Consider the following 7,021-nt stretch of genomic DNA (forward strand, 5'->3'; position numbering starts at 1 on the left):
TTGAACAGTAGTCCTATAAATCTACCCTGATTCTCACTAATCATGGAACTATAATAGGGGTTAAACAGTAGTCCTGATCCTCACTAATCATGGAACTGTAATAGGGGTTAAACAGTAGTCCTGATCCTCACTAATCATGGAACTGTAATAGGGGTTAAACAGTAGTCCTGATCCTCACTAATCATGGAACTGTGATAGGGTTAAACAGTAGTCCTGATCCTCACTAATCATGGAACTGTGATAGGGGTTAAACAGTAGTCCTGATCCTCACTAATCATGGAACTGTAATAGGGGTTAAACAGTAGTCCTGTAAATCTACCCTGATCCTCACTAATCATGGAACTGTAATAGGGGTTAAACAGTAGTCCTATAAATCTACCCTGATCCTCACTAATCATGGAACTGTAATAGGGGTTAAACAGTAGTCCTGATCCTCACTAATCATGGAACTGTAATAGGGGTTAAACAGTAGTCCTATAAATCTACCCTGATCCTCACTAATCATGGAACTGTAATAGGGGTTAAACAGTAGTCCTATAAATCTACCCTGATCCTCACTAATCATGGAACTGTAATAGGGGTTAAACAGTATTCCTATAAATCTACCCTGATCCTCACTAATCATGGAACTATAATAGGGGTTAAACCGTAGTCCTGATCCTCACTAATCATGGAACTGTAATAGGGGTTAAACAGTAGTCCTGATTCTCACTAATCATGGAACTGTAATAGGGGTTAAACAGTAGTCCTGTAAATCTACCCTGATCCTCACTAATCATGGAACTGTAATAGGGGTTAAACAGTAGTCCTATAAATCTACCCTGATCCTCACTAATCATGGAACTGTAATAGGGGTTAAACAGTAGTCCTGATCCTCACTAATCATGGAACTATAATAGGGGTTAAACAGTAGTCCTATAAATCTACCCTGATCCTCACTAATCATGGAACTGTAATAGGGGTTAAACAGTAGTCCTATAAATCTACCCTGATCCTCACTAATCATAGAACTGTAATAGGGGTTAAACAGTAGTCCTGTAAATCTACCCTGATCCTCACAAATCATGGGACTATAATGGGGGTTAAACAGTAGTCCTGATCCTCACTAATCATGGAACTGTAATAGGGGTTAAACAGTAGTCCTATAAATCCACCCAGATCCTCACTAATCATAGAACTGTAATAGGGGTTAAACAGTAGTCCTATAACTCTACCCTGATCCTCACTAATCATGGAACTGTAATAGGGTTTAAACAGTAGTCCTGATCCTCACTAATCATAGAACTGTAATAGGGGTTAAACAGTAGTCCTGATTCTCACTAATCATGGAACTATAATAGGAGTTAAACAGTAGTCCTGATTCTCACTAATCATGGAACTATAATAGGGGTTAAACAGTAGTCCTATAAATCTACCCTAATCCTCACTAATCATGGAACTGTAATAGGGGTTAAACAGTAGTCCTGATTCTCACTAATCATGGAACTGTAATAGGGGTTAAACTGTAGTCCTGTAAATCTACCCTGATCCCCACTAATCATGGAACTGTAATAGGGGTTAAACAGTAGTCCTATAAATCTACCCTGATCCTCACTAATCATGGAACTGTAATAGGGGTTAAACAGTAGTCCTGATCCTCACTAATCATGGAACTGTAATAGGGGTTAAACAGTAGTCCTATAAATCTACCCTGATCCTCACTAATCATGGAACTGTAATAGGGGTTAAACAGTAGTCCTGATCCTCACTAATCATGGAACTGTAATAGGGGTTAAACAGTAGTCCTGATCCTCACTAATCATGGAACTGTAATAGGGGTTAAACAGTAGTCCTATAAATCTACCCTGATCCTCACTAATCATGGAACTATAATAGGGGTTAAACAGTAGTCCTGATCCTCACTAATCATGGAACTGTAATAGGGGTTAAACAGTAGTCCTATAAATCTACCCTGATCCTCACTAATCATAGAACTGTAATAGGGGTTAAACAGTAGTCCTATAAATCTACCCTGATCCTCACTAATCATGGAACTGTAATAGGGGTTAAACAGTAGTCCTGATCCTCACTAATCATGGATAATTTTGTGTTGGTAAAATGGATTATGTGAGAAATGGCTTTGTGTGCAAATATTGATATAATAACCATCATATGGAAGTAAACTTAGTCACACGATGACATGGTGTGTGGTCCTCCCACTACGACTATGGAAAACCATTCAGTTTAAATTAGGCGTACGATATTCATTCGGATAAGGAAAATTTAAAGGAAAACTCAAAAGTTTTGCATGTCAGTTCTGAAGATATGTAACTTTCCAAAAATATAGAAATCTTGCATCAATCATATGATGTAAAAATGCATCAAACAGACCAGATTTCTGTGTTTTGTTTAGTTTTGCTTGAAGCAAAAAAAAGGTCCATTTGTGCACCACCTCATCACTCCTTCAACTCTGCAACACGATCTGGTGGAAACACCACTGGTGGGGAAAAATGCACATACAGGGAGATACAGGGAGATACAGGGAGATACAGGGAGATACAGGGAGATACAGGGAGATACAGGGAGATACAGGAAGATACAGGGAGATACAGGGAGATACAGGGAGATACAGGAAGATACAGGGAGATACAGGGAGATACAGGGAGATACAGGGAGATACAGGGAGATACAGGGAGATACAGGGAGATACAGGGAGATACAGGGAGATACAGGGAGATACAGGGAGATACAGGAGATACAGGGAGATACAGGGAGATACAGGGAGATACAGGGAGATACAGGGAGATACAGGGAGATACAGGGAGATACAGGGAGATACAGGGAGATACAGGGAGATACAGGGAGATACAGGGAGATACAGGAAGATACAGGGAGATACAGGGAGATACAGGGAGATACAGGGAGATACAGGGAGATACAGGCAGATACAGGGAGATACAGGAAGATACAGGGAGATACAGGAAGATACAGGGAGATACAGGAAGATACAGGGAGATACAGGGAGATACAGGGAGATACAGGAAGATACAGGGAGATACAGGGAGATACAGGGAGATACAGGGAGATACAGGCAGATACAGGGAGATACAGGGAGATACAGGGAGATACAGGGAGATACAGGAGATACAGGAGATACAGGGAGATACAGGGAGATACAGGGAGATACAGGGAGATACAGGCAGATACAGGGAGATACAGGGAGATACAGGGAGATACAGGGAGATACAGGGAGATACAGGGAGATACAGGGAGATACAGGGAGATACAGGGAGATACAGGAGATACAGGGAGATACAGGAAGATACAGGGAGATACAGGAAGATACAGGGAGATACAGGGAGATACAGGGAGATACAGGGAGATACAGGAGATACAGGGAGATACAGGGAGATACAGGAAGATACAGGGAGATACAGGAAGATACAGGGAGATACAGGAAGATACAGGGAGATACAGGGAGATACAGGGAGATACAGGAAGATACAGGGAGATACAGGGAGATACAGGAGATACAGGGAGATACAGGGAGATACAGGAGATACAGGGAGATACAGGGAGATACAGGGAGATACAGGGAGATACAGGGAGATACAGGGAGATACAGGGAGATACAGGAAGATACAGGGAGATACAGGGAGATACAGGGAGATACAGGGAGATACAGGGAGATACATACAAGGAGATACAGGGAGATACAGAGAGATACAGAGAGATACAGGGAGATACAGGCAGATACAGGGAGATACAGGGAGATACAGGGAGATACAGATAGATACAGGAAGATACAGGGATATACAGGCAGATACAGGAGATACAGGGAGATACAGGGAGATACAGGGAGATACAGGGAAATACAGGGAGATACAGGGAGATACAGAGAGATACAGGGAGATACAGGAAGATACAGGAGATACAGGAGATACAGGAGATACAGGCAGATACAGGAGATACAGGAGATACAGGAAGATACAGGGAGATACAGGCAGATACAGTAGATACAGGAGATACAGGCAGATACAGGGAGATACAGGGAGATACAGGGAGAAACAGGGAGATACAGGGAGATACAGGGAGATACAGGGATACAGGAGATACAGGGAGATACAGAGAGATACAGAGAGATACAGGAGATACAGGGAGATACAGGGAGATACAGGGAGATACAGGAGATACAGGATACATGGAGATACAGGAGATACAGAGATACAGATTTACAGAGAGATACAGGGAGATACAGGGAGATACAGGAGATACAGGAGATACAATGGATGGAGGAGATACAGGAAGATACAGGGATGACAGGGAAATACAGGAGATACAGGGAGATACAGAGAGTACAGGGAGATACAGGTAGATACAGGGAGATACAGGGAGATACAGGGAGATACAGGAGATACAGGGAGATACAGGGAGATACAGGCCCAGGGAGATACCTGGGAGATGACAGGGAGATACAGGAGATACAGGAGATACAGGCAGATACAGTTACAGGGAGATACAGTTGATACAGGGAGATACAGGCAGATACAGGGTAACAGGGGATACAGGAGATACAGGAAGATCCTGGATATACAGGGAGTTTTGCAGGAAGATACAGGAGATACAGGGAGATAGGCGGAAGATACGGGAGATACAGGGAGATACAGGGAGATACAGGGAGATACAGGAGATACAGGGAGATACAGGAGATACAGGGAGATACAGAGAGATACAGGAGATACAGGGAGATACAGGGAGATACAGGGAGATACAGGAAGATACAGGGAGATACAGGGAGATACAGGAGATACAGGGAGATACAGGAAGATACAGGGAGATACAGGAAGATACAGGGAGATACAGGCAGATACAGGCAGATACAGGGAGATACAGGAGATACAGGGAGATACAGGAGATACAGGGAGATACAGGGAGATACAGGGAGAAACAGGAGATACAGGGAGATACAGGGAAATACAGGGAGATACAGGGAGATACAGGGAGATACAGAAGATACAGGGAGATACAGGCAGATACAGGAGATACAGGGAGATACAGGGAGATACAGAGAAATACAGGTAGATACAGGCAGATACAGGGAGATACAGGGAGATACAGGGAGATACAGGGAGATACAGGGAGATACAGGGAGATACAGGAAGATACAGGGAGATACAGGAAGATACAGGCAGATACAGGGAGATACAGGCAGATACAGGGAGATACAGGGAGATACAGGGAGATACAGGGAGATACAGGAAGATACAGGGAGATACAGGAAGATACAGGGAGATACAAGGAGATACAGGGAGATACAGAGAGATACAGGGAGATACAGGGAGATACAGGTAGATACAGGGAGATACAGGGAGATACAGGTAGATACAGGAAGATACAGGGAGATACAGGAGATACAGGAGATACAGGGAGATACAGGGAGATACAGGAGATACAGGGAGATACAGGGAGATACAGGGAAATACAGGGAGATACAGGGAGATACAGAGAGATACAGGAGATACAGGAGATACAGGGAGATACAGGGAGATACAGGGAGATACAGGCGATACATGGAGATACAGGGAGATACAGAGAGATACAGGGAGATACAGGGAGATACAGGAGATACAGGGAGATACAGGAAGATACAGGGAAATACAGGGAGATACAGGGAGATACAGGAGATACAGGGAGATACAGGGAGATACAGGGAGATACAGGTAGATACAGGGAGATACAGGATACAGGGAGATACAGGGAGATACAGGCAGATACAGGGAGATACAGGGAGATACAGGCAGATACAGGGAGATACAGGGAGATACAGGTAGATACAGGGAGATACAGGGAGATACAGGGAGATACAGGGAGATACAGGAGATACAGGGAGATACAGGGAAGATACAGGGGAGATACAGGGAGATACAGGAAGATACAGGGAGATACAGGGAGATACAGGGAGATACAGGGAGATACAGGAGATACAGGGAGATACAGGAGATACAGGAGATACAGGCAGATACAGGGAGATACAGAGAGATACAGGGAGATATAGGGAGATACAGGAGATACAGGAGATACAGGGAGATACAGGAAGATACAGGGAGATACAGGAGATACAGGGAGATACAGGGAGATACAGGAGATACAGGAAGATACAGGGAGATACAGGCAGATACAGGGAGATACAGGGAGATACAGGAGATACAGGGAGATACAGGAGATACAGGCAGATACAGGGAGATACAGGGAGATACAGGCAGATACAGGCAGATACAGGGAGATACAGGGAGATACAGGCAGATACAGGGAGATACAGGGAGATACAGGGAGATACAGGGAGATACAGGAAGATACAGGGAGATACAGGGAGATACAGGGAGATACAGGAAGATACAGGAAGATACAGGGAGATACAGGAAGATACAGGGAGATACAGGGAGATACAGGCAGATACAGGGAGATACAGGGAGATACAGGCAGATACAGGCAGATACAGGGAGATACAGGGAGATACAGGGAGATACAGGGAAATACAGGGAGATACAGGGAGATACAGAGAAATACAGGTAGATACAGGCAGATACCGGGAGATACAGGGAGATACAGGGAGATACAGGCAGATACAGGGAGATACAGGGAGATACAGGCAGATACAGGCAGATACAGGCAGATACAGGGAGATACAGGCAGATACAGGCAGATACAGGAGATACAGGGAGATACAGAAGATACAGGGAGATACAGGAAGATACAGGGAGATACAGGCAGATACAGGCAGATACAGGAGATACAGGGATACAGGGAGATACAGGGAGATACAGGGAGATACAGAGATACAGGGAGATACAGGGAGATACAGAGAGATACAGGGAGATACAGGGAGATACAGGCAGATACAGGCAGGGAGATACAGGGAGATACAGGGAGATACAGGGAGATACAGGGAGATACAGGCAGAGATACAGATACAGAGATACATGGAGATACAGGGAGATACAGGCAGATACAGGGAGATACAGGGAGATACAGGAGATACAGG

The sequence above is a fragment of the Oncorhynchus keta genome, chromosome 4, assembly GCF_023373465.1.
Source record: "Oncorhynchus keta strain PuntledgeMale-10-30-2019 chromosome 4, Oket_V2, whole genome shotgun sequence".
Taxonomy (NCBI): domain Eukaryota; kingdom Metazoa; phylum Chordata; class Actinopteri; order Salmoniformes; family Salmonidae; genus Oncorhynchus; species Oncorhynchus keta.